Source organism: Vipera ursinii (assembly GCF_947247035.1).
Source record: "Vipera ursinii genome assembly, chromosome: W".
NCBI classification, from domain to species: domain Eukaryota; kingdom Metazoa; phylum Chordata; class Lepidosauria; order Squamata; family Viperidae; genus Vipera; species Vipera ursinii.
This window is the reverse complement of record NC_139522.1, coordinates 38924644-38947093: the sequence shown is the minus strand read 5'-3', so window position 1 is coordinate 38947093 and position 22450 is coordinate 38924644. Positions and strand designations below refer to the sequence as shown.

General features: G+C 45.4%; 1 pseudogene across 1 annotated transcript in view; it reads left to right on the top strand.

The window, feature by feature from the left end:
- The window catches only part of LOC310648224 (microtubule-associated protein tau-like), a 257135-nt pseudogene extending 235798 nt beyond the window's left edge, over positions 1-21337 (top strand). The window contains exons 4-5 of the transcript in view: positions 3711-3817; positions 21122-21337. The product of the transcript in view is annotated as a microtubule-associated protein tau-like (transcript). The remainder of the gene's footprint in view (positions 1-3710; positions 3818-21121) is intronic.
- Positions 21338-22450: the final 1113 nt, after the last annotated feature.

The following is a 22450-nucleotide window of genomic DNA, read 5'->3' as shown; positions in this document are numbered from 1 at the left end:
CTTTGTCAACAGCTCTCAGTCTCTCTCTGTATTTAGTTTTTATAGCAATCATGCTTGAAAAGCTCATCTCACACAGATATGTTGTGGAAAATGGGAGCAATGTCAAAATAGCTTTGTTTGCCAGAAGGGGGAACTCCTTGGCAGTATACAACCAAAAACTGTCCAAAGGTAGATCAGCAAATCTTAGCTTGAAACCACGATTTTGTCTCAGTTCAGTTAGTTCCTCCTGCTCCTGTAAAGTCATGTCCTTTCCACCCAGTCAAGGCATTCAGTGGAGACTGAAGAGAAATAAAATGACAACTTCTCCTCGAGAGTTTTTAAATGTTTAACTATTATCTCACACAGTGCAGCAGTGTGAACACCTTGCCATTGCTTGGTGAGTGTGAACATTTCAAGATTGCCACTTTCCACGTGTTGATGCCAGAGTTGCACCTTTGAACGGAATCCATTTATTTTATCTGTACTTGTAAGCAGGTTTTCATTTCGGCCTTGCATTCGTGTGTTCAGTTCATTCAGATGATGAAATATATCTGCCAGGTATGCCAGCCTTGCACACCACTCATCACTTGCAAGCAGCTTTGCGTAATCTGACCTCTCATTTGTCAGAAACACTTTAAGTTCCTCCCGCAGCTCATACACACGAACCAAGACCTTGCCACGCGACAACCACCGGACCTCCGTATGAAACAGCAAGGTTTTATTCTTCGCTCCCATCTCCTCACACAAAGCTGCAAATATGCGACTTTTCACGGGTCGTGACTTTACAAAGTTTACCATGCGCACAACATCATCCAACACATGAACTAGGTCTGCTGGTAAAGTCTTGGCTACGAGGGCCTCACGGTGTAAAAAACAATGCGTAACAATCACATCTGGATTTCTTTCCTTCACTCTGCTTACAAAGCCTTTGTTGCGCCCGACCATGGCTGCAGCTCCATCGGTGCAGACACTTGTGCAGTTTTCCCACTTAAGTCCTCCTTGTTCAAGGTATTCTGATGTGATCCGAAAAATTTCTTCTCCTCTTGTTTTTTCTGGCAATGCCTTGCAAAAAAAGTAGTTTTCTCTAATTGCATCACCATCAACAAAACGCACATTGGCCAAGAGTTGAGCATGTCCACTGATATCAGTAGACTCGTCAAGTTGCAATGCAAATTTCTCACTGATACGGATCTTTTCCAAAACCACACTTTCGATGTCTGCAGACATGTCATTAATACGTCTGGAAATTGTGTTGTCTGAGAGAGGGACTTTGGCTATTTCCTTAGCTGCTTCAGGTCCGAGCATCTCCTCTACAATAGCTTTGCAGGCGGGAAGTATTAATGTCTCTGCCACAGTGTGCGACTTTTTTGACTTGGCTATAAGTTCAGCAACTTGATAGCTAGCTTTAAGAGCTCTTTCATTTACCTTTGTGGTTTTTCTCATGAAAGTTGCCTGTTTCTCCATGTTTTCACGCAGGCAAACAAAATAGTCCGCATTCTTGTTTTGAAGCGAAGGGTGTTTCGTTTGGAGATGGCGTTTAAGTTTGCTTGGGACTATAGCACTGTTAGCTAGCTTTTCACCACACACCACGCACAGTGGAGTTGGTTTGTTTGCATCTCCGGTGAAAGTAAATCCAAATGAAATATAGCTTTCGCTATATTGCCTTGAGCTAACCATCTTTGCTTTCTTTTGATCCCCACTCATACTTGGGCTCTCATCTGGCTCCCAATTTTGTTCAGAGTCCAGTTCTTTCCTTTTCAAAAACTTGTCCATCACTGCAGTATCTCACTGTCACTCAGTACTTACTGCACTTGTCTCCTCCAGATAGCCGCTGTCCATCACACTCAGCACTCTTCTGCGCATGTCTCCATCCAGATGCATCAGTCAGCGCTCTTCTGCTCTTCTGCTCATGTTTCCTCCAAATCCAGATCCATTGGCGCTCTTCTGCTCATCGGCGATCTACTGCGATGTCTCCTCCTGTCCTCCTCCTGTTAGTGTAACTGTAACAGTGACACCGGAGCTATTTATTTAATGTCCCCACCCCATCCCCTCGGGCCCCATAACCTTCCCCCCCACCGCGGCGACCATTTACCAACCTGGATTGGGAAAGATCCAGCACAGTCCCCCCAACTTTCTGCTGGAACTTACATCCCTCCCCCCTCCCTAACCCGTTAAAAAGTTTACATAAAAAATCCCTAAGCCTCCTCTTTGTGCCATGCCACCTCTCGGGATCCCAAGATCCGTCATTAAGGAATCTGCGGCACAAACCAGAGGGCCACACCTGGGAGAGGGGGGAATCTCTCAGGGCAAGCAAAGTGCCCGCAGAAGATCATCAATAGAATGGAAAGAATAAAATAAAATAAAATAAAATAAAAAAGAAAAAAATGGCCCCTTGGTTGGCATGTCTCCACCCCCGCGGAACTTCCACTGGAGGGGAAAGTCTACCAACCGACTGTCAGATTGAGCACTCGGCCATCCCAGACCAAGCACCCCTCCGCCCGGGTCACAAATGGCCATGAGAAGATCGTCCTGGCCGCCACAGGCCCTAGGCGTCTCGCCGCCCGGGTAGCACCTCGAGCGGGCCCTATACAGTCCTCATAGGCCGAAAAGCCTCGCCGAAGCATTCCAGCTGCCATGGGTCCCGGTGCCTCGGCGCCCAGTAAAAATGCCGAACGGGCTCAGAAGGCGTTCCCAGGCACTCCGCCGCAGGCCCCAGGCGCCCCGTCGCTCGGAACGGCCCGGCCACTTTAGGTCCAGGTTCCCCGCCGCCCGACTCATCTTCGGCGGCCTCAGAAACGTTGCCGCTGCCGCAGGTCAGGCCCGGCGGACCCGGACCGGCACACCAACATCTCCCGCGGCCTCTGCAAGTTGTTACGGCACCGGGAACTCCCGGTGCCCAGCCGAGGCCGTGCAACAGGCAACAGCCTCCTCAGGGCTCAGCCAGCCAGAACTCACCCTCCCGTCTAGCTCAGCCGCGGGCCACGGCCATCTTCTCCGGAGGGAGGTAAAAAAAAATTTCCCACGGCACACCAGGCAACAGCTCGCGGCACACTAGTGTGCCGCGGAACAGCGGTTGAAAAACACTGGGTTAGGATGCTGAACTTGTCGATGAGAAGGTCGGCAGTTTGGCAGGTCAAATCCCGAGTGCCGCGTAACAGAGTAAGCACCTGTTACTCGTCCCAGCTTCTGCCAACCTAGCAGTTTGAAAGCACGTAAAAATGCAAGTAGAAAAATAGGGACCACTACAGTGGGAAGGTAACAGTGTTCCATGCGCCTTTGGCATCTAGTCATGCCGGCCACATGACCACGGAGACGTCCTTTGGCTTTGAAACGGAGATGAGCACTGGCCCCTAGAGTTGAAAACGACTAGCACGCACGCATGTGTGGGGGAACCTTTACCTTTAATATATAATTACAAAGTAGCACTACTAATATCAATATTACTAACATAAACCTTAAGCATGATAAAATCCCTTCACTATAACGCTAAATGGAATATAACCATAAAACCTGAGATCCACAATTTCTTCGTAAATCAGGTGAGACTTGCATAACTGAATTTGTTTATTGGAGCACAGCTCATATGCTCATTCAGATGCTTAAATGGACAAACAATACCCACTTGAGGAAAGAAGCAACACAAACCCACACATACTGTAAAAGTATTTCCCCAAAAGTCATCATTATATAATCCTGTTGATATCTCTTAATACTGCTCATTTTTCCCTTAGGTGGTGGACAGGTGGAGGTGAAATCTGAGAAACTGGACTTCAAAGTGCAATTAAAAATTGGGTCATTAGATAACATCACCCATATCCCTGGAGGAGGAAATAAGAAGGTAAAAACATTTTCCTCTTGCTGTTGTTTAAATTTCTTTAGGTTTGCCTAGAAAGCTGTAGATCAATAATAATTGTATTAAGCTTTTGAGAAATACTATATCAAATCTTCTAATGTCTGGAATGGTGCTAATTTAAGTTTTAACACAATTCTTACTAGGACCCAATTTTCATAATGCAATATCTGTAAATATCCCCATTGCATATTGAAGCGTATTAAAACATTGGCTAAAGCAGCAGCTTTTCCTAATTGTAAGGAAGCAACTTGAAGTGCTAACTAGATACTATATAAAAGCTCACATAGAGTTCTAATGTTGATCTCCCTCAAAAATGGGTGGCAAAGAAGAAATCGGTAAGGCACACAGCATCCTTTTCCTTGTACAAAATGCATTCTCCAGAGAAGGCATCTCTTCATATTTCAACAAGGCTACCACACTGTGGAAGCATACCCAGCAGGTTGTTGTCAGATTTACTTGTTCCTTTACAAGAGTGGATATAGAGACATGTTTGGTGAACTGAAACTGAAGATGTCTATGGAGATTCTCAATTATCCAGGTCACAGTGGTCCCAAATGTGCTTTTTCCAAAAGGCAACTGGACTTTGTTGGTTTTTTGTTTGAAAACGTTTCACTTCCCATCCAAGAAGCTTCTTCAGTGCTAACTGACTGGTGGGGAATGGAAGGATTTATATTCCTTGCAGTCATCTGGTCGTTAGCACTCTGAGACTCCTTCAGGCCACCTGAGGGTTTATCTGTATACTCATAGTCACCTGAATCAGAGTGAAATGGGTGTGGAACCTTGGGACTGCTGAAAGGACTGTGTTGTAAACAGGAGATAGGTGGTATCATATCCCTCCCCCTCTGTTGAAGGAGGAATGTTCAATTTTAACATAAATGACTTCTTTGACTCTTTCAAACCAGTGGTTCTCTCTGTCCAGAATGTGAACTTTGCTGTCTTCAAAAGCATGACCCTTGTCTTTCAGATGCAGAGGGACTGCTTAATCCTGTCCTGATGACAATGTTGCTCTGTTTGTTCTCTTCTTTGTCTGTTATGAAGAAGCTTGTGGGAAGGATCTATAAATTTGTATAAATTGTATTAGAAATGTTGTATAAGAAATACATATTGACTAACCTAAGCTTTAACAAAGTTACCGATCAGTGAGACAAAGTTGCCATTAGCTGACAGAAGCCTCAGGAGAAGGGGAGGGGGGAAAGCCAATAAGCAATAATAGAAAGGAAATCCTTTAAACTCACAAGGAAACATGAGAATTAATTAAATACTTGTTTTAAATTATAAAAACAAACAAACACAAAAAACTTAATTTTCACTATGTAAACTTAATTATAACATTTATAGTTTAAAGGAAAAGATTCAGCCATCACTTGATTTAATCAGCTCTTTTTCCAGGTTAATAAGAATGCTAAAAACGAACAAGGAAACCAATTAAGAAACTGATTTAGAATACTATAAATATTGTTGCTAGAATGTTTCGAATTTTGTAGTCTACCTTCCATGGGCTTTGACTCTTGGAAATAAAACTTCCTCCTCTTCAAGTAGCATCAGCATTTTTATTTCCTTTCGCTGCTGAAATCTGGACCAGATTTTCCTTCTCACAAGCTCCTGCTGGATCTTTTTGTGGATTTGATGAAGGCCCAGTTGGGATAGCCACAAAGTTTTAAGGGCTTCCTTGATGTGTTTTTGTTCTTTTTCTTTCCCCTCTTTGCTGGTAGGCAAACCTTTAACCTGGTAGGGTTCTGATTACTCCCAGTTTGTGCTGCAGTGAGTGGTGAGAATCAAAATCTAAATACTGATCTGTTTGTGGGTTTTCTGTATAGTTGAAAGTTGAGGCTTCTGTCTTCCTTGATGTGTACTGCACAGTCCAGGAAGGCCAAAGAATATAAATCCTTCCATTCCCCACTAGTCAGTGCTGAAGAAGCTTCTTGGATGGGAATTGAAATATTTTCAAACAAAAAACCAACAAAGTCCAGTTGCCTTTTGGAAAAAGCACCTTTGGAAGCTGAAGATGGTTACATAGTACTAATATACTATTATAGTGTTTCTCAACCTTGGCAACTTCAAAATGGGTGGACCTTGCTGGCTGGGAAATTCTGGGAGTTGAAGTCCACCCATCTTGACGTTGCCAAGGTTGAGAAACACTGAACTTTTGGTTTTGACTTTATGATCCCATCTTCCCACCTCTCTTCTCTTTCTCAATGTAATTTTTAGACTGTTCTGAGAGCAGCCACACCCCCTTTTGTAACTTATGGGGTGTGGCTCAATGACTCAGCTACTCCCTGGCCCTCCTACTTGACCTATGTTGCTGCAAACGCTTGGCCCTGCGTCTTTCTCGAGGGTCTAGCCATGAGTCATCTTCACTAGACTTTATTTGCTGCACCTGCTTGAGCTCCCTCCCAGCCTGGCTACTCCCAGGCTGCTCCTCTCGGCCTACAGATGGAGACGGAGGCCTTGCCAGAGAGGAGGGCCCCGGCGAGGAAGGCCTTGCCAGTTCCTCCCCATCATCCTCAGAGTCCTCTTCCTCAGTTAGGACAGGCACGGGGGTCGGGGTGTCACTGCATGTTTTTTTAGTTTTGCCAGCTTCGCTCATTTCTACTTGTACATCTTTTTTCTGCTCTGCACCTGTGTATTATCTTATCATGTAACCATAGTGACTCCAGCTATGTCCAGCCATATTTTGGTTTTAAACTGTTTTGTGCGCATGCCTAGAAAAAGTTTCCCACGGTTACTACTTTACTTTGTTCTTCTGCTTGATGAGAGAATGTAGTCAGTCTAGGTCTTTTGTTTTCTCATTAAACAAATTTTACTATAGAATATGCCTTGGATTTCTTTTCTTTGATATTGACCATGCAAATGAACCACGGTCCATCCACCTCTGGTCGGACTGTTAATTGTTCCGCGACATTTGGTCCCCGAGGATGGTTTATTTTTATTTTCAAGATTTATTGATAGGCAATTAGCCAGGCAGTTAGTCCGGCACTGAGGAGGCTGTGATTAATTGCTGCAAATATGCCGAGGAAAAGGAGAAAGAAGAAGGCCGGTTATCTCTCTGCTGAGGAGGAGGAAGCCGTTTTACAGAGAGATATCCCTTCAAGTTTACAGACTCCGTTGGCATCGGCTACATGTCTTGGAGAAGCAGCCTCTGAGCCAAGGTCAGTTTCACCATTTTCTGTTTCTACAGACTCTCAAGCTGGTGCCCCAGCAGTAACCTCTGCTCATGGGGATCAGGCTGATTATGAGAGATTTGGTGCTAGACCTAAGGCTTCACTAGGGAAGGAGGTGAGCTATTATCCTCCAAGCCCTGAGCAAACTGTGCAGGAGAAGGCTTTGCAAAGTTATTATGAACAAATTGAAGTTTTTGAGAAAGAGCTGCAAAACGCAAAGTTGTGTGCAGCATGGTATAAAAAGCATGGGAGAGCCTCTGCTGGCATTCAGTTTTCAGAATCGGCCATTTTGCCTCCCTCTTCTCAAGCAAAGCCACACCCACAAGGGATCGCCATTTTGCCTTCTTCCTCAAAGACAGAGGCACGCCCACAGTGGAATCTTGTGTCAGACGAATGGGAGCCTGACTGCCTTCTGTGTCAAACGACACGTGAGGATACAATGGTGCCTGAATCTAATGTTATAGCACCGTCTGCTGGTGAATCTGTTTTACAAGATGCATTTCAAAGAATGCAGAATGCATTTTCACAGATGTCCCTTCAGCAGGCATCGCTCCAAGCTGCCACACCTCCTCATTCATTGGGAGCTTCAGCTAGAATGCCTATTAAGCCTGCTACTATTAAAGTTCCTGTCTCAGATGGAGCACAGCAGCCTTCACCCCAAGTGCAGCCTCCACTGGTTCCTCAAATACAAAGGCCAGTGCTAACTGCAGGCCAACTTACTGTAGCAGCTCAAGCGTCAGCACCTTCTGCTGGCCAGGGTGGCATTGCAGCTCAAGTACAGCCACCCCCAGCACCAGTACCTGTAGCAGCTTCAATGCAACTGCAGCAGGTACTGGCTCAGGCACCACTGGTGCCCCCTGCTGGCTACGTCCGGATGGCACAGCCTGCACAACTTGCGCCTCCTGCAGGCCAAGTCCCAATTGCACAACCTGCACAGCCAGTACCCCAATTGCATGTTCCTCAACAGGCACCCTCTATTGTACCACTGGCTGGTGATTCAAAACTGAAGCGGTCAGGACAGAATTACAGGGCATGGGTCAGTGAAGTTGGACTTTTGCTTCGTAGAGAAGGTACCCATGTGATGGTGTTTAATCCTCCTGCCCAAACATGGCCTCCTGACATATGGGACTTGAATAATAGAGCATGCACAACATTATTGATGTCCATGGACACTGAATTGCAGCTCACATTTTCACAAGATGCAACTGCCCAACAAATTTGGGCTCAATTAGAAACATGTTACCGGCCTACGTCCATTGAGTCTACCTGTTTGCTTTTGTCTGAGTTCCATGGTTCTAGATTAAAACCTGGTGAGCATATTGGAGAACACTTAACTAAAATGAAAGGAATACGAAAAGAACTGGGTGAAAAAGGCTATCCTATTGATGACTTTCAAATGATCAGCATTATCATTAACTCTTTGAATTATGACTGGAAAAATGCTATTTCTAAGATTAATCAAGTGCCTATTGCTCAACGCACAGTGGATCATGTATGCAGAATTTTAACCAAAGAAGAGGCACTTATGCAAGCCGCGCCACATTTAAGGGAACCGCCTGCATCAAGAGCTCCTGTGAGGCGTCCGTTCCGTGGAAGAGCCTACATTCCAAGGATGCCAAGATGCTACATCTGCAATCGTGTGGGACATGCCACCCGGGATTGTCCCCAACGGTTCCCAGCGCCCGCCATGTACCAGCCCAGAGGAACAGATTCCAGAGGAGGCAGAGGTATAGGCGGATGACAAGGTTGTGGTCGTGGTCCCAGGCGTGATCCTCAAGCTCCACTTGCCACATTGGTTATAACCAACAATCCACAGCCTCAACCAGAGTACGACAGACGCCTACTTTGGACTTTGGACAGTGGAGCAGCATTACATGTTACCTACAGAAAAGAGCTTTACACAGAGATGCACGAGCCTGAACCTGAACTTTGTGAACTGTACTCTTTTTCAAATCATCCTGTTCAGGTCATGGGAAAAGGAACTGTTTATATTGAAGAGCTCGGTGCATTCATTCCCGATGTTTACTACGTACCATCAGCTAATAGTAGTTTGCTTAGTCAGAGTCACTTGTCTAGGGTGTCAAAATTCCAGGTACACCATCTCGAAAAAGCAAGTTATGTACTTAAAGATGGAGATATTGTTGCTGAAACCATGTTGATTGGTGGTGTTTATTACATCAAACCAAAGTCTAAGCCGCAAGAGCAGGCAAGTATACAACCTCCAAAAAGGGAGAGCACAGGCCCAGTGAGAGATGTCCCAGAGAGAGATCCTGTTGCTACTCCAAAGGATCCTAAAGCCAATAAAAGGACAAATAAGACACAGGTTGCTCACAGCAAGCCTGGGGTCCCTAATAAAAATGCTAATGTTGAGAATTCACTAACAGGTAAACCTTTGCATTCCAGGTGTATCCATAAGTGGCATAGAAGATTGGGTCATGCCAGTTTCCGTCTTCTGAAGAAGATGCCAGAGTTCGCAAGAGGTTTGGATCTAAAGGGGTGTAAGGTGTTCTTGGACTGTGCTGTCTGCAAGAAAGCCAAATCTAAAGCAGCAGCAATTCCAAAACGCGCTACACGCCTGTCAACACGCATTTTTGATTTGGTACACACTGATATAGTGGGTCCTTTTGCACCAACAATTGGTGGTAAAAGATATTTCTTGACAATTGTTGATAATTACTCTAGATATGGTTATGTATTTCCTATGAGAGAAAAATCTGAAACCTTTCAGATCTTTAAAGACTTTGCCAATCTTGTCTATACCCAATTCAAAGTCAGCATTGCCAGAATTCTGAGTAATCGTGGTGCTGAATTCATGTCTCAGCGTTTCCAGGACTGGATGCGTAAGAGTGGGATACTACAACCAGACCTCAGCTCCTTACACTCCGGCTCAGAATGGAGTGGCAGAATGCAGAAATGGAGTTCTGCAAACCATGATGCATTGCCTCCTTGAAGATGCTAACCTCAGTCTTCCATACTGGGGTGAAGCTATCAAATATGCTAACCATATCATCAACCGCACTTGGAGTAGTGTCATAAATCAGACCCCTTATTTCATGTTATATGGACACAAGCCTGACCTCTCACATCTCCATATTTTTGGTTCCTATGCTATGGTCAATATTCCTTTAGCCCAAAGAAAGAAAGGGGGTCCTGCAGCAAAAAGGATGAGATTTATGGGCATTGATGATAATTCAAAATAGAGCAAATACATGGACTCTCATCACGTCGTAGTCATTTCACAATCTGCTATTTTTGAGGAAGATGCTGACTGGTCCAGGATTCATTCTAACGATCCTGGAGTTTATTTTCATAGAGATGATGCTGCTGATGCCACGCAGCCTGATGGTCGAGATGCACAGGCGAATGTTCCTTCCACGAGTTCTTCTCAACCTATTGTTCCGTCTTCGCAAGCCACCGATGCTGCCGCTGGCGACGATGACGAAGACGAGGACAAAACGGAAGAAGGATGGACAGTTGTTCCGAGATGTTCCAAGAGGACCACAAAGGGAATTCCACCAAAACGGTATTCGTGGCAAGTAACGAAAGCACCTTACCTTTGATTTGTAATGTTACACTTCCTCCTGAGACGTTCACACAAATCAAACATCTTCCTGAATCAGAGCAAGATAAATGGTTTGAGGTAATGCAGGCTGAAATGGACAGTCTAAAGAAACTTCATGTGTTTACACCTGCAAGCCCTCCAGCAAACAAGAAAGTTATTGGCACTCGATGGGTCTACAGAATTAAAAAGAAGCCGAATGGTGAGTCGCTGTACAAGGCTAGACTCGTAGCCCAGGGTTTCGCTCAACGTTATCCTGAGGACTATACAAATACCTATTCACCCACAGTGCAGACTGAGAGTGTGAAAATAGCCTTAGCCACTGCAACTATCCTTGGTCTAGAAGTTTTCCAGTTTGATGTTGAAACAGCTTATCTACATGCTGATCTTGATGAAGAGATTTATGTCAAAGGTCCTCCAGGTTTCCGACAGCAAGAAGGGGATACTTGGTTTCTACACAAAAGTCTTTATGGTCTGCAACAGTCTGGTTTAATGTGGTACTTATGTCTTTCTGACAAACTAAATTCAATGGGCTTTATTAAGTCCGAAACAGATGAATGCGTGTTTACAAAAAGATCTGATAATAGGTATGAGATAATTCTTGTTTATGTTGATGATATTGTTTATACTGGTCCAAATAAGCAGATGAGTGAATGTTTTGCTAACGCTTTACAACAGTTTTTCACATTGAGGTCTTTAGGACATATTAACACTTATTTAGGTGTTCAAGTTACCAAAACTCAGAAGGGGTTCAGTCTTACACAGGGAGATAAGATTGAACAACTATTGCATCACTGCAACATGAAGGATGCTAAACCTGTGAGTATACCCATGCAAACTGACTTTCACAACTTGACACATGAACCGAGTCCTGAGTTCGAGGATCAAACACTTTATCGCTCAGTCATTGGGTCGCTGCTATATATTAGTAGTTGGACTAGACCTGACATTGCACTTAGTGTTAATCTCCTATCACGACATGTAGGCAAGGCAAAACAGTTTCATTGGACATGTGTTAAGAAATTATTGAGATATCTAAAACACACAAAAGACATGAAGTTATTGTTAGAACCCACACATATTGACTATGCAGAGTTATGTTGTTATGCAGATTCAGATTGGGCAACTGATAAGAAATCACGTAAAAGCACTTCAGGTTATATGATGTTTTTGAATGGATGTCCTGTTTACTGGCATGTGCGTAAACAGAATTTTGTTTCTTGTTCCTCTACAGAAGCTGAGTATGCTTGTGTTTCAGATGCATGTAATTCTCTAACGTTTTTGATGCCTTAATCACAGATATCTGGACACCTCCAATTCAACCAATCACTGTGATGGAGGACAACGAATCTGTGGTCTATATATCTGAAAATCACTTTACAGGTTCCAGGTCTAGACACATTGACATCCGTTACCAAAATATAAGACAAGCAGTTAAACAAGGTTTTGTCAAATTGCAGTATGTGCCTACACATGACCAAATTGCTGATATGTTGAACAAGCCACTTCCTACAGCCCAACACGAGTATCTGCGCAAGAATATTTGCCTTATCTGATTTTCTGCTTCGCTGACAAAAGAAGGGGATGTCACTGCGTGTTTTTTTAGTTTTGCCAGCTTCGCTCATTTCTACTTGTACATCTTTTTCTGCTCTGCACCTGTGTATTATCTTATCATGTAACCATACTGACTCCAGCTATGTCCAGCCATGTTTTGGTTTTAAACTGTTTTGTGCGCATGCCTAGAAAAAGTTTCCCACAGTTACTACTTTACTTTGTTCTTCTGCCTGATGAGAGAATGTAGTCAGTCTAGGTCTTTTGTTTTCTCATTAAACAAATTTTACTATAGAATATGCCTTGGATTTCTTTTCTTTGATATTGACCATGCAAATGAACCACGGTCCATCCACCTCTGGTCGGACTGTTAATTGTTCCGCGACACGGGGCCACAACATACTCTTTTAAAGGCACCTCATATATTTCTTGTCTAACTGGTGAAAGGAAAAATTAAATACTTTCTCTGGTTTCACACTTGTTATCTAGAGAGAGTATGCTGATCTGGGATTGATATTGAACAATACCCCTATTCTCTTAGAGCAGTGATGGCGAACCTTTTAGAGACCAAGTGCCCAAACTGCAACCCAAAACCCACTTACGTATCGTTGCGTGCCGGGTGGGCGTGGCCCATTGGGTGGGTGAGTCCCATTGGGTGGGTGTGTCCCATTGGGTGGGTGTGGCTGAGGTGGTCACAGCAGACTGGGTGGGCGTGGCCAGGGTTGGTGTGGCCACCTTGATGTTGCTCATGGGGAGGTATGCCTGTGGTGGCCAGGCAGGGTTGGGGGAGATCCAGGGGATCGCTGGTGGGTGGGATGGTGGACAGGAGGCTCATCCTATGGGGTGAGGCGAGGTGAGGCAGGGGGCAGGGCAGGGGTGCCATCGCGGCAAGGAAAGGTGAGGCAGGGGCCGGGGCAGCTGCTGCCTGACACCATTGGCCGCTGCACACAGCGAGCGCATGGGGGCGAACTGTGTCCATCAGCAGCTGCAGCCTTGGTTTCAGTGTGACATGGCTGTTTGCCACCTCACACGTTGCACCCAATGCGGCTGCCATGAGGCTGCGGAACAAGCCGGGTGGAGGTAAGGAACCGGTATACCGGTTTCTTACTGCCACCCGGCTTGTTCCACAGCCTCATGGCAGCGGCACTGGGCAGGAGGCAGCAAATGGCCAGTCTCAGCGCAACGTGGCTATTTGTCTCTGGCCACGGCCACTTACCGCCTTGTGCATCGCACCCACCCCGTTGCAAATCTTTCAAGAAACTCACCGCAAAGGACGCCCGGCAGGAAGGATGCCAGCACAATTCCCAGGAGCCAGAGGGGTGCTTCATGGCAGTGGCACTGGGCAGGAGGCGGCAAACAGCCAGTTTCAGCGCGATGTGGCTCTTTGCCTCTGGTCGCAGCCATTTGCCACCTCACGTGTCGCACCCAATGCTGCTGCTATGAGGCTGCGGAACAAACTGGGCAGAGGTAAGGAACTGGTATACCTGGCATATTGCACCCAATGCTGCTACAATGCGGCTCGGCCAAAAGCGGCCGTGGAACAACTGGGACAGGTTTCGCCCTCACCTGTCCATTCAGCTACAGCTTTGGTCTCTCTGTAGGCAGAACTGCAAAGTTCTCTTCTCTGTCAGAGAACTTCGCAGCTCTGCCTATAGAGCCACCAAAGCAGCAGGTGGAGCACTGAAGGCTTGGGGAGGGAGGGCGCTGTCAGGGCATTGGCAAGAGCAACGCGTCTGAGCGGAAAGTGGCCTTGGAACAAGTGGGGCAGGTAAGGAAAGAAATCCTTGCTCCCCCCAGAAACTGCCTTTCTTTCCTTACCTGACTTCTAGCCCCATGCTGTTGCTCCTTTGCAATCTGCTGCCACTGCCGTGTGCAAGGAAACAAAGGTTTTTTTGGGGGGGAAAAAGGTCTATCAATCAATTCCAACTTTGCAATCTTTCACAAGAAGTTGGAATTGATTGATTGACCTTTTTTCCCTCAAAAAAACTTTGTTTCCTTGCACGCTTCAGCACCCTCCCTCCCTGAGCCTCAGGTGCTCCACCTGCTGCTTTGGTTGGCCTGCCGGCCCCCACCTCAACACCCTGCCCATCGCCGCCCAGCACAGCCACCCCAGGGCTGCAGGAGCTGTCTGATGACCCAGGGCACAGCACAGAGGCAATGCAGTCAGCTAGCAATTCAAACAGTTCTTTTATTGCTCCCAATTTTTCCCAAATATTCCCACGTTTGCTGGCAAGCCTCCAACAAAAGATCACACACACACATCCCTTGAGCCAGCTCTGGCTGAAAATAGGTTCAAATACAGGTTGATTAGCATAAGAAAGTACTCAAGGCCATAGAGATAACAAGGAAGAAAAAATAAACTTAGAGTCTGTTTGAATCCTAGCTTGCCTGAACAGTTTTCAAAAGAGAGAAACCGAAATACAGTCTGAGGTCTTTAAACATCCAAGCAATGTGGTCAGTCAGTCCAATAGTCAGGGTTTCCAGGTTTCCAAACAAGAGATCAGCAACAATACACAACACTCCCAGGATTCAGCATTTGTTCCCGACAAATGCCCCTCCCCACAGCATCTCCTTAAATCTCAAACTCCAGGTGTGCCTTGTGGAGTGGGGTGGGACACTCTCCTCCCAAGTAACTGAGCCTGCCTGCATTGTTCCCTTCTTCTCTCCACTCTCTGTGCTCTAGGATCAGGTGGGGGTGGGCCTTGCTCATCGCCTGAACTCTGTCTCCTCTGTTCATCCTGTCCCAATCCTGAAGGGCCCTGGCCTGCCTCAGCCTGCTCTTCCCCACATTCCTCTGAAGCCACAGACACCTCTCCCTTGGCCTCCATAGGGTCCTGTTCCAGCTCATGTTCCTCCTCAGATTCAGGCTCAGACGGAGGCATGACACTATCCCCCCGCCCCCCGCAGAACCCCCTCCCCCAGGACCATGCGGATGGGGACGTTGCGGGAACCGGGCATGAAAGCCGTGGACCAGACGAGGGGTGTGAATGGTGGCAGCATTGACCCATGAGAAGTCCTCTGGTCCATAGCCTTTCCACGCCATGAGGTACTGAAACCGGCCCCGCAAATGACGGGAATCCCAAATAATGTCCACTTCATACTCCACGTCTCCATGAGGGGTTACTGGACCTAGCGGTGGTGGAGCCAACCGATGTGGACAGTCGGCCGCTATTTAATTTAATTTAATTTAATATTTGCATTTGTATACCGCCCTTTCCCTGAGGACTCAGGGCGGTTTACAGGGAATTAAAATCGAAACATACAAAAGTTAAAACCAATTAAAAAAGCATTAAATTCACCCTGTAGATTAAAACCCCAGTTAAAATCTTCTCCTCAGCCTGGGCCCGAGAGCTCAAAGAGCCAGGTCTTCAGGCCCCGGCGGAATGATCGTAGGTCAGGAGCAGTCCTCAGCTCTACCGGCAGCTGGTTCCAGAGGGCAGGCGCTCCCACTGAGAAGGCCCTATCCCTGGGTGTCACCCGCCGGCAATCTCTTGGACCTAGTAATGACCTATGGAAAACCGGGTGAATCCGCATGGTCTGGGGCAATGACAAGTGAAATGCCACAGGATTGATCACCGCTTCAACTGGAAACAGCCCCAAGTAGCGGTGATTGAGGTTTTTTTGACGGCCATGCTGTGGGCAGATACTGCGTGGTCAGCCAAACCCAATTTCCCACAGATAACAGAGGGACATCTCGATGATGATGATCGGCGATTCGTTTCTAATCCTCCTTGGCTTTCTCCAGCTGGTGTTGAACTACTTGGTGCACAGCTTTCAGCACTTGGAGGAACTTGTCCATGGCCGGAACTGGGGAGTCATACGGAGCCAACGGGAAGAGCCATGGATGGAAGCCGTAACTGGCAAAGAATGGTGACACATGGGTGGATGCATGCTGGGCGTTGTTATAGGCGAACTCTGCCACAGCCAGCAGCTCTGTCCAATTGTCTTGTTGGGTGTTGCTGAAACAGCGCAGGTACTGTTCCAAGATGGCATTAACCCTCTCTGTGCCCCCATCAGTTTTGGGGTGTTGGGGAAAGGACAAACACGCCTGTACCTGCAGTTCCGTGAGTAGGGTCTGCCAGAAGCGTGCTGTAAATTGAACACCCTGATCTGACATGACTAAGTCCGGTAATCCATGCAGCCAAAATACATGGGCGATAAACAACTGGGCCGTCATCTGTGCTGTAGGGAGACCCACACACAGAATAAAATGGGCCATCTTGGTGAGCATATCCACCACCACCAAGATGGTTGTGGCACCCTTGGTGGGGGTAACTCAGTAATGAAGTCCAACAAGACCACCTCACATGGTATTTCTGGTGTGGGTAGCAGCTGTAAGAGACCAGGGGGCGCACCAGAAGCATGCTTGGCCTGTTGACAGATGCTGCACAATGCCACATAGCTTCACACCTCATGCTGGAGTCGTGGCCACCAAAACGTCCTGGATACGAGGTGGAGTGTTTTGAAGACACCAAAGTGACCCGGTGATGGACTATCATGACATTTTTTCAGGATGATGCCACGGAGGGGTCCCCCAGGAACGTACATGTGGTCTCTCAAACACAACAGGTCATCCGTGTACATCCAAGGGGTCCTATTTCCCTCATTGTCAGCCAACTCATGACGTTGAGCTGCCACAAACGGATCCTGCCACTGCGCCTCATGAATTCTGATCCGTAGGTCCACGGGCTTCTCTGTGGCTGCCAACTGTTCCAAAGGTATGACTGTTCTGGGCATGATTTTGTCCTCCTTTTGGGTGAACTTGGGCTTCTGGGACAGCATGTCCACACACTGGTTCTGCCCGCTAGGGACATATGTCACCTGTCTGGCAGGCCGTAGGTGCTCTAGGTTCTGATGGTCTGTTCGAACCTCGACTTGGTGACGGGCCCCCTCTAAGTGGTGCCACCATGTCTCAAAAGCAACTTTGACTGCCAACAGCTCCTTGTCCCATATGGTATAATTCCATTTGGGTGCCGACAGCTTCCGTGAATAATAGGCACATGGGAACAATGTACCTGTGGGGACATAGACTATGGGTAAAAAAAAAAGTTCCATCAGACTTTCTAACTTCTTGAGATCACGCAAGAAGTTAGAAAGTCTGATGGAACTTTTTTTTTTAATCCATAGTCCCAAAAACACGCGGCGAAGGCTGAGAAGTGAATGGAGAAACGGAATGCAGCTGAAAGGCAGGTTAGTAAAAAAAAACACTTGGGAAGGTGGGGGTGGGCGTGGCAACCTTCCCCTGCATGGGTATTGATGCAGGTTGCTCATGGACGAGAGTGAAGGCCTAGGACTGGGGTGACGGCGCACGTGCCCACAGAGAGGGCTCTGCGTGCCACCTGTGGCACGCATGCCATAGGTTCGCCACCACAGCCTTATACCATTTCAGACAAATGGCTGTCCAACCTCTTCTTAAAAATGTCCAGTGATGGAGCACCCACAACTTCTGGAGGCAAGTCATTCCACTGATTTATTGTTCTGTCAGGAAATTTCTCCTTAGTTCTAGGTTGCTTCTCTCTTCGATGAGTTTCCATCCATTGCTTCTTGTCCTGCCTTCAGGTGCTTTGGAGAATAGATTGACCCCCTCTGTGGCAGCCCCTGAGATATTGGAACGCTACTATCATGTCACCTCAGTCCTTCTTTTCATTAAACTAGACATACCCAATTCCTGCAACTGTTCTTCATAAGTTTTAGTCTCCAATCCCCTAATCACCTTTGTTGCTTTTTTTTCTGCACTCTTTCTAGAGTCTCAACATCTTTTTTATATTGTGGTGATCAAAACGTGATGCAATATTCCAAGTGTGGTCTTACCAAGGCATTATAAAGTGGTATTAACATGTCACATGATGTTGATTCTCTCCATCTGTTAATGCAGCCTAGAACTGTATTGGCTTCTTTTGCAGCTAGAATAGCTGTGCTTGATTATATCTTTGGTCCTATACTTTGAGGGACATGGTGGCTCAGTGGGTTAGGACACTGAGCTTGTCGATCAGATGGTCGGCAGTTTGGCTGGTCGAATCCCGAGTGCTGCGTAACAGAGTGAGCGCCTGTTACTTGTCCCAGCTTCTGCCAACCTAGCAGTTTGAAAGCACGTAAACGTGTAAGTAGAAAAATAGGGACCACTACGGTGGGAAGGTAACAGCATTCCGTGTGCCTTTGGCATCTAGTCATGCCGGCCACATGACCACAGAGACATCCTCGGACAAGCGCTGGCTCTTCAGCTTTGAAACGGAGATGAGCACTGGCCCCTAGAGTTGGAAACGACTAGCATGCATGTGCGGGGGAACCTTTACCTTTACCTTTACCTTTACCTATATTTTGACAATACATGAATATCATATTTTTATTTATTTTTTATTTTAATTCCATTTATATCCCGCCCTTCTCCGAAGACTCAGGGCGGCTTACAAGCTTAGCAGTAGCCTTCATTCTATGTATATGCCTGCTTATTAGGGCTTTCACACACAACCCAAGCGGCATTATTACAAAGTCAGCTTAATTGCCCCCAACAATCTGGGTCCTCATTTTACCTACCTCGGAAGGATGGAAGGCTGAGTCAACCTTGAGCCTGGTGGGACGCGAACCTGCACTAATTGCAGGCAGCTGGTATTACTTAAGGAGGCATTAGCCCACTGCTCCACCAAGGCTCTTTAAATATAATGAAACTAGCTACAGTTAGGGAGTGGTAGCCCATTCACAAAATGGCTGTCAGTTTGTGTAACCAGTCACCAAATGCTAGTTGGCCAGAAACACTAGGTGAGGTTATTCCTGGCCATACACATAGTCCTCATTTAACAACCACTCATTCAGTGACCATTCAAACTTATGATGGTATTGAACAAGTGGTAGTTATGACTGGTCTTCGTACTCATGACCAGCACAATATCCCCATGGTCACTTGATTGCAATTTGGGCACTTGGTGCCTGGATCATGATTACAATGTCATAGCATCCTGCAGTCACATGATTGCAATTTACAACATTCGCTGCTGGCTTCCCACAAGCAAAGTCAACAGACAAGCTCACAGGAAGTAGGAAGTTGCAGTCATGTGAGGTCCTCAATGATCACATGTGATTCACTTAACAATGGCAACCAGGACTGCCAAAACTGCTGTTGCTAAGTGGTGCAGTCACGTGGTTTTTCAACTTACGGCCATGGCACTTAATGACAGAGTTTCAGGTCCACATTAGTGGTGTTAAGTGTGGACTACCTGTAATTTGCTCTGGGCAAGTGAGAAAGGTTTAATGTAGACACACTGTAAGATTATGTATCTCATCCCACCTCCAGATTTCTTTTTAAGGGAAATTGAAACTTTGAAACATGTCCATTGTTATATTCAGCATCTCCTTTTATGCCTATTGAATATGTGGAAGGAAAGAACACTTAGTAGATTCAGAAGAAATTAGAGAATGATGAGAGTGTCCCCTTCACATACTTTATCTTAATTGTGAACTGTAGAGAAAGTGCATACTGCATAGGGGAATAATTGTAGAAAGAGTTAGAAATACAATAGACCAACTGAAAGCAATTAGACTTTATTATTAGGCACCATGACATATTTCACTTTCAGTTATTTCAGTGAATTAGCAATAACTGAGACTGGGTCTGACCCAGACTGTATTTTAAGTGTTACAGTCCATTGAACTGTATATGAAGAAAAGGTGGTGAGGAAGGTACAGAGGCCTGCCATTTTGGCCATAGTTCTTTCCTTTATTGCTTGTTTCAAAGAGATGCTGCTCAGTTTTTGAATATATGATAAATTAATGATCTTTTCTACAGGATAGGCTGCAAAAAAGGCTTGAGCATGCTGGTTTATTAAGTCACTGCAAGTTAATAGTCCTTAATGAACTACTTCAGCAACAGCCATCCTTTGAGGGATTCAGAGTCGAGTCAATGTTATATGACTTTTCTTCCTTAGCTGTTAATTCTCCATCTTCATTTACTGTGGCTTTTCATAGTTCCTGCTGCTCTGTCCTTCAGTTCCATATGTTCCTCCCTCTCTGTTTAAAGTTTTGGTTTCATTTTCATCTTATTTGATGATGCTATTTTGCATCCCACTGACCTTCACCCACATGCAGAGAGAGAAGGGAAAGAAGACATAAATGGTGTACAAAACTGCTCCAATAAGGTTGGCCTTCCTTCCCCCATCATGGAGCCCTCCATCCTCACGGAGAGCCCTACCCTCCCTGACTTGCACCCATATGATGTCAGTAAGTAGTTACCTGTTGTCATAAGTTTTGTAAGAGCAAGAAGGGAATTAGATGCCCAAAGCTTGCTGGAACAACTCCATTCCTATTCTGTTATTTTCTGTTTTTCTGGTTGGAAAAAATTACCAGTACTGAATTAACTGGAGTTTGTTGAGGAATGCTCAGCTTTGACATTAGGCTGCCTAGTTTTTATAAGAGGCAGGGATTCTGTACCTTTTAATATTGGGTTGGATGAACAGATAGGTGGGTGCAACTGGAGTGGCAGAGGTAGATTGCCTTACTTGAAGAAGGCAGGTTGTGCTTGTGGAAGCAGCCTTTGCCTAATTTTTAGGGCTTTCCCACCTCAGTTTCTCTTGTGCTACAGCCAATCCTATTCACCACCCCCACCACCCCTCAAATTCAACTGCAAAGTGTTTTAAGGAGGCTTTGTGCATCTAAATCTTGGGTCCAACCTATTATACCAAATTCAGATCAGCATAGTATTTCCTACAAGATATTCCCTTGGGTATGGAAAGCTGCTTTTGTAAGAAGTTATTTTTGCACAAAGGTTTGTATCTTAATCTGGGTAATTTGCAGTATGAAGTTTATATAGTAGTATGTCAGAACTTCCTGTTCAAGTAAACATAGATGACCAAAGCTTTTTGATGGGCAAGAAGGACCCCAGGGTTTCCTCTTTAGGATCACACATTAAAATATGAGAATATTTCCACTGAGTAAACCATTTTGGCTCTACCAACATATGACTGCAATGGGTAAGGTTTTAATTCCCTGTCTCATCTGTCCTCACCATTCCACCTTGTCTCATTTCAGATTGAGAGCCACAAGCTGACCTTTCTTGAGAATGCCAAAGCCAAGACTGATCATGGAGCTGAAATTGTCTACAAATCACCCATTGTTTCTGGAGATGTTTCTCCACGTTGCCCTAGCAATGTCTCTTAGAGTGGAAGCATCAACATCGTGGACTCCCCTCAGCTGGCCACTTTGGATGATGAAGTGTCTGCTTCCCTGGCCAAGCAAGGGTTGTGATTGTGTTGAAGCACATGGAGTAAGAAGACAAAAATTAACTCTGGCCTTTCTTTCTGTTCTCCCCCCCCCCTCTTCATTCCCACATCATTCCTATTTATTTTAAATTAATGTCAACTCTTAAAAAATCTTCTCGCTCTCCTTCCTCCAGTTATACATTCATCTCTGGTCTCAGGATTTCATAATTGTTAACAACTTGGAAGCAAAGATTTCCATGGTATATTGAATAAGCTATTTAAAATAAGCTATTTTTAAAGTCTCCCACATCATTTCACCCCCTAACCCCAAACAAAAAGAAATGTAATTGATTACCAGATAAACTTGTGACATTTTAAATCTCAGTCTTGGGGATGTAAGATGGTATCTTGTGCTGTACATGCTTATTACTTGGCCAAGTTTTTTCCCCCATTGAAATTTAAGACACAGAAACCTCTTGACAACCTTAAAGAATCATTGCTACTGATTTAGTATAGAGGTTAATACAGGTCTATATATATTTCCACTGTACCTTTTATTTCAAATGTTTCCTCCTGCTGTAGTTGGAAAGCTAGGCTTTAGTATTTCACCTTTGAAGGAAGAATTTTCGTAAAGGCTATGTTACATGCACACCCATTCTTTTTGTTACTGAGAATTTTTGCGAACCAGGTGTAAGTTCAACATGACTGCATGCATTGGATAGGTGGTAGGGTGATAGCTTATCTATTTTCCGTTTCTTCCTAAAATTAACCATTTGACTTTAGGTTACATACTCATGCGTAAAATAATTGGACTTAAATTGCCTCCTTAAATCCTAGGTTCTTTTAATTTTAATGGATGTTAGCAGTCCAGAATAACAGAATAGGATAGAATAGAATAGAGATGGAAGGGACCTTGGAGGTCTTCTAGTCCAGTCTCCTGGTCAAGCAGGAGAACCTATACCAGCTTGGACAAGTGACTGTCTAGTCTATTCTTAAAAATCTCCAGTGATGGAGCGCCCACTATTTCTGGAGGCAAGCTGTTCCACTGGTTAATTGTCCTCACTGTCAGGAAGTTTCTCCTTAATTCCAGGTTGCTTCTCTCTTTGATCATTTCCAACCATTGTTACTTGTCCTTCCCTCTGGTGCTTTGGTGAATAAC